Source organism: Thamnophis elegans, chromosome 5 (assembly GCF_009769535.1).
Source record: "Thamnophis elegans isolate rThaEle1 chromosome 5, rThaEle1.pri, whole genome shotgun sequence".
NCBI lineage: Eukaryota > Metazoa > Chordata > Lepidosauria > Squamata > Colubridae > Thamnophis > Thamnophis elegans.
The window spans coordinates 92182936-92188935 of record NC_045545.1 but is presented as its reverse complement, the minus strand read 5'-3'; positions in this window follow the sequence as shown (position 1 = coordinate 92188935).

Sequence of the window (6000 nt, the reverse complement as noted above, 5' to 3'; positions counted from 1 at the left end):
ATCCAGTTAAGTTATGCATGTTTAGAGCACCTATGAATTGAAACATTAATGCTTTTAATGTACTAGTAATGCTAATGATAAATACATAAATGATGGTATCACTTTTCCTTCCTTCCTTCCTTCCTTTTTCTCTCTCTTTCTTCTTTCTCTTTATTATCCTTCTTTCCTCCCTCCCTCCCCATTTCTTTCTTTTTCTTTCTTCCTTTTTTCTCTTTCTTTTCTTTCTCTTTCTTTTTTTACTTTTCTTTCTTTCTATTATCCTTCCTCCCTCCCTCCTTCCTTCTTCCTGATCTTTTCTCTTTTTTTCTTTTCTTTCTTTCCCTTTCTTTCTTTTTTACTTTTCTTTCTATTATCCTTCCTTTCTCCCTCCATCCCTCCCTTCTTCCTTCCTTCCTGATCTTTCTTTTTCTTTCTTTCTCTTTCTTCTTTCCTTTCCTCCTCCTTTCCTCCCTCTCTCTTTCTTTCTCTCTTTTATATATCTCTCTTTACAGATCTTGATTTTTTTTTGAATTGCAGAAAGAAGGAGGAGGAAAAAGAAGAGGAGGAGGAGGTTTTGCCAGCATGTATAACCCAATGCAATTCAAAACAACCCTGGGCAGCTAACAACAAAACATAATATTAAAAACCATAATCATGAAAGAAAAAATAAGTCAATTGACATAAAGGGACAATGTTTATGAAAAGTTTGGACTGTCATAATCAACTAGAAGAGGGCCAGAACAGAAAGTTTCAGTCCTAACAACATGGTGGATGGCATACTATATCTCATCTGCAGGTAGTCCTTGATTTATGACTATAATTGAGCCTGGGATTATGGTCATGAATTGGGCCAGTTGTTAAATGGGTCACCCTATGACCACACCCGAATTATGACTTTATTTGCAATGGTTAATATGTGAATGCTGTGGTTGCCCAGCAAATACAGGGTCATTAAGTGCAGCAGTCATAAAACCAAACCCATTTTAGCCAATAGATGGTTTCACCAGAAACTGAAAGTAAATGCCAGTATCTGGCAAAATAGAAGTTGTCAGTTGTGGTTCTGTAACCCATATGACATGGCAAATGGCATAAATGCAGGCTAGTTGCCAAGTGTCCCAAAATGCAATCACCTGACCACAGGAAGAGGCAGTCTTTCAAAGCCAATAGGAGAAGAAATCACATAACTTGGGGGTGGAGTTAACTAGGGACTTTCGCTTGTGGCTACGTAGGGATTCTAGGCTGAACCCTCTTTTTACGCCACCCCCAGGTTTTGCCATTTCTTCTCCACAGGTTGTAAATACCTTTTGAAGGGGGGGGGGAGTCTGTATAACTTTGAATAGTCACTACATGTCGCAAAAACGAACAAGTATATTACTACCAGAGGTGGCATTCAGCCGGTTTGGACTGGTTTGGGTGAACCAGTAGTGGTGAGCTGTATGTGTGTGTGCCCAACCACATGCCCAGGCTCTATGCTGTCCTATTTAGCCACGTTTTCGAAGCTGTGTACAGGTGTGCAAGCCACGTGCATGAGCAAGGTGCATACGCAGAAGGCCGCACACATGCGCGGAAGCAGAGGTGGGTTCCTTCCGGTTTGTACCGGTTCAGCCAAGTAGGTAGCAACTCGGCCTGCCATGCCCCCGAACCAGTTCTATATCTTGTTTTTTGCTTCTGCGCATGCACAGAAGTCCGTTCTTTTATTACTATGATCCCAGATCAGAACAAGAATGAAAAATAATAAGAAAGAAAGAAAGAAAGAAAGAAAGAAAGAAAGAAAGAAAGAAAGAAAGAAAGAAAGAAGGAAGGAAGGAGGAAGGAAGGAAGGAAGGAAGGAGGAAGGAAGGAAGGAAGGAAGGAAGGAAGGAAGGAAGGAAGAAGAAAGAAAGATAGAATAACATAAAAGGAAAGGCATAAAAAGGAATTAAGACACAACCAATACACAAAATAAGAGCTTTTTTCCCCTGAGTTTGAAAAGAAAGCATGGCCAAACTCTGCTTGACTGCTAACAGCTGGACTCAATCCATGAAAAGTAGTTCAACTGATCCATAGAAGTAATGGATTTTTACGTTTATACCTGAGAACTGATGAATGTTTGCGAAACTTCGCTTTTAACATAATGCGCAACAACCCAACCTATCCAACACGATTAAAAACACAAGTATAAATGCACAAGTATAAAAAGAAGTATAAATGACCCTGAATTTGGTAAGGAGCTGCTTTTAAACAGCCTTCTCAGCATAAAGACGCGCATCTTTGGACAATTCACATCTTACAGCTCCCTCTGCTGGCATTTGCAAACAGATTTGCTTCTGCTCACTTCCACTTAAAGGTGTTGTAACTGACCACTGACACCCAGATGTAATTCTGTTTGAAATCTGCAAATAATTCGTTGTTTTGCATTCAAAGCAGTGGTGATATTCATTTTTTTTTACTACTGGTTCTGTGGGTGTGGCTTGGCGGGAAGGATACTGCAAAATCTCCATTCCCACCCCGCTCCTGGAGGAAGAATATTGCAAAATCTCCATTCCTAACTCCACTCCTCGGGCCAGGCAGAGGTGGTACTTGCCGGTTCTCCGAACTACTCAAAATTTCCGCTCTTGGTTCTCCAGAATCTGTCAGAACCTGCTGAATTTCGTCGGTGATTCAAAGCAAAATTAATTGATTGATTATATAATGGGAGGGGTTATTTTAGAAAGAAGGAAACCACGATTTAACGGATCCCTGTTTAGCAGACTTCTGAAGCAAGCTAAGCATCTATCTTGACGTTACCCCAAAGTAACGGAGAAATCTGTTGCATTCAGAGGAATATAGTTTCTTGAGCAGTGAGTTGGATTAGAATAGGGGTGTCAAACTTGATTTCATTGAGGGTCACATGAGCGTTGTGTCTGACCTCGGGGGGGAACGTTCATGTATGGTGGGGGGGGTCGTGGCTGGGGTATGCTTGGCCAGCTTGACGTCACTTGTGTTGGGGACACCTGTGATGGCCAAGTGCTAAGGCAGGACTTTCTTCAAACCCTCCCTCCTTCCCCCATCTCATTATAATTTCTTTCTTCCTTGCCCACCCACCTCCCAAGCTCCGTTTTTGCTAGCAGAGGGCTGCAGGAGGCCATCGCAGCCGGAAACAGAGCCCAGGAAGGCTGCGTGCAGCCATCCCGAGCTCCATTTTCACTGGCAGACGCACCGCGCACCAGTCCTTTGCTGTTTCCAGGATAGCCTGGTCTTTTCTTTTTACCAGTTTATTTATATATTTTCACATTATATACATAATGTCAGGCCTGCAAGCCATTTTTTCTTTTGGACTTGGGGCCTGCCACACTTCCTATTATTCTACTATGTATTTTCTATTGTGGGAAAATGGGAGTGGGGATTATATGGAGTTGGGTGATATGTAGCCATAATAACATTCTTCTTAGAAACTCAAGGTCATCCTTTGTCTCTGCACCTGGCCAGAACTGGATGGGTGGAAGCTGCCAGTGTGGCAGTGGAAGATTGGACTATGCGATGGATTTGTGGGTGTGGGGTGGCAGGATCTTGAACTCTCAATTGGGTGGGGAAAACCTGGAAACTTTCAGATGTGGGTTTTCCCAGATGAGCCAACATGGCTCTCTTAATAAATTGGAATTTTGAGGAGACTTTTGCCTCGGACTCTGATTAACTCTGGGATCTTATTTGGAACCCTAACACATAAGTGCTTAGTGAACACCATATTGCCTGGATCAATTTTATGTATGTATGTATGTATGTATGTATGTATGTATGTATGTATATGTATATGTATATGTATATGTATGTATATATATATTAATACTTTTCCCACTCCTAATTTCTACCTCTACTATCCAACCATTTATAAAACAAGTCCCATGTTCCAAAATACTCTGTATCTTCTTTTTCTTTTATTTTTAGTGTCAATCTGTCCATGTCTGCAAAATCTATTAAAAAAAAAAAATTACATCCTCTTCCTAGAGGCCTTGAGTTTGACCCCCTTGGAATAGAAGATCTCCAACAGTGGTGGGTTTCAAAATTCGTTAGAACCTCTTCTGTAGGTGTAGCCTGCTTTGTGGGAGTGGCTTGCCGGCCATGTGACCGGGTGGGAGTGACTTGTCAGCCATGTGACTGGGTGGGAGTGCCCAACTTGTAAAATGTGGTGCAACTCACTTAACAACGCTCTTGCTTAGCCACCAAAATGTTGCCTGAGACTCTGGCATTTGAAGCACGCAAGTCTTAAAGCTGTCAAGTTACAAGACCCTTGCACCCCTAACCCTTTAGAAAAAAAAAACCCACGGGTGTTCAAACTTGACAGCTTTAAGACTTGTGGATTTCAACTCCCAGAATTCCTCCTCCAGTCATGTTGGCTCAGGAACTCTGGCACTGAAGTGTGCAGGTCTTAAAGCTGTCAATTACAAGACCCTTGCACCCCTAACCCTTTAGAAATAAAACCCCAGGGGTGTTCAAACTTGACAGCTTTAAGACTTGTGGACTTCAACTCCCAGAATTCCTCCTCTCGCTCTTCATCTTGATGATGTGCGGACAGGCGGGGGGAGGGAGCTGGAACCGGTTCTAAAGAGCACTGTAGATTTGTGGAACCTCTTCTATAGAAGAGCTTAGAACTGGCAGGAACCCACCCTTGATCTACAAAGGTCTCTTCCATTCTGTTATTCTGCTTTCGGTTAATGTTGATTGAGCAATCATGTCATCAAGTCACAATCAACTCTTAGTGACTACATAGATTTTCTCCAGGATACTCTGTCCCCAGCCTGTTCCTTCAGATCTTCCCATGGAACACCTAAACATCAATCAGTCAATCAGCTGTCCTTCTGAATCCCATTTTCAACCCAGATTTTCTCATTCTTTGAGCAAAAAACAACCCCAAAAGATTTGTTGTTTAACTATTGAGCATCTCATTAATAGATTCTTAATAATTATTTATTAATAACTTATTAATAATAATTTAACAATGAATGGACACATTGATTTATTAATAAATAAATTATTAATTATAATTTCTTAATAATCTAAGTAATAAAAGAGACTGGACAACCATTTGTCTGAAATGGAACAGGGTCTCCTGCTTGCACAGAGGGTTGGACTAGAAGACCTCCAAGGCCCCTTCCAGCTCTATTATTCTATGTTCTCTGAAAAGATTCCAGTAACATAAACAGTAATTACAATCCACAATGTTTCACATTTGATGCGGAAAAAAACATCTCAACTTTTTATTTAAGGAACACTTGGCTTTGCTAAGATTTGTCTCCATTCTTCGGGCAGATGAAATTCAGCAAGAACTCAAAAAAATGTTCCATGTCCTCACACTGAAACCTCCCATTTTCATAAGGCAAAATCCGTGTGTCCACAGAGGACATTAAAAGGGGGCTTGAAGGAGGTAATTACCATATTTTTCAGACTATAAGATGCATTGGTTTATAAGACGCCCCAAGATTTTGAAGAAAAAAATGTTTTTGTCCTCCCCGACCCCCAGGAGCACTCTGCAGGCTTCAGCAGGGCTGGGGGAAGGCAAAAACTCCTCTGTTTTGTGAAAAAAGGGCAGAAAATGGGCCATTTTGTGCAAAAACGAGGGCATTTTTGCCTTCCCCCAGCCCTGCTGAAGCCTGCAGAGTGCTCCTGGGGGCTGAGGGAAGTTAAAAACGCCTCCATGTGTGCAAAAAAACAGCCCATTTTTCCCAAAAATGGGATGCGGGAACAGGGCTTCTGGAGACCAAAAATGGCTGTATTCGGTGTATAAGACGCACCAACATTTCCACTCTCTTTTAAGCGGGGGGGGGGGGGAAGGTGCGTCTTATACTTTGAAAATATGGTATTCAATAGCTGCAAACAGCACAACCAAGGGAGGAGTGAGAAACCTGTGCTCTTAGCAGCTCTTGCCCACATGATGAGGCATGCTGGAAAATGTAGTCTGTTGATATCTACAGGACCATCGGCTACCCACCCCTGCTGGAATGAATCCTGCAAACAGTTCAATTATGAAAAGACACTGGATTAACATATCTTTCCTCTTTATAACAG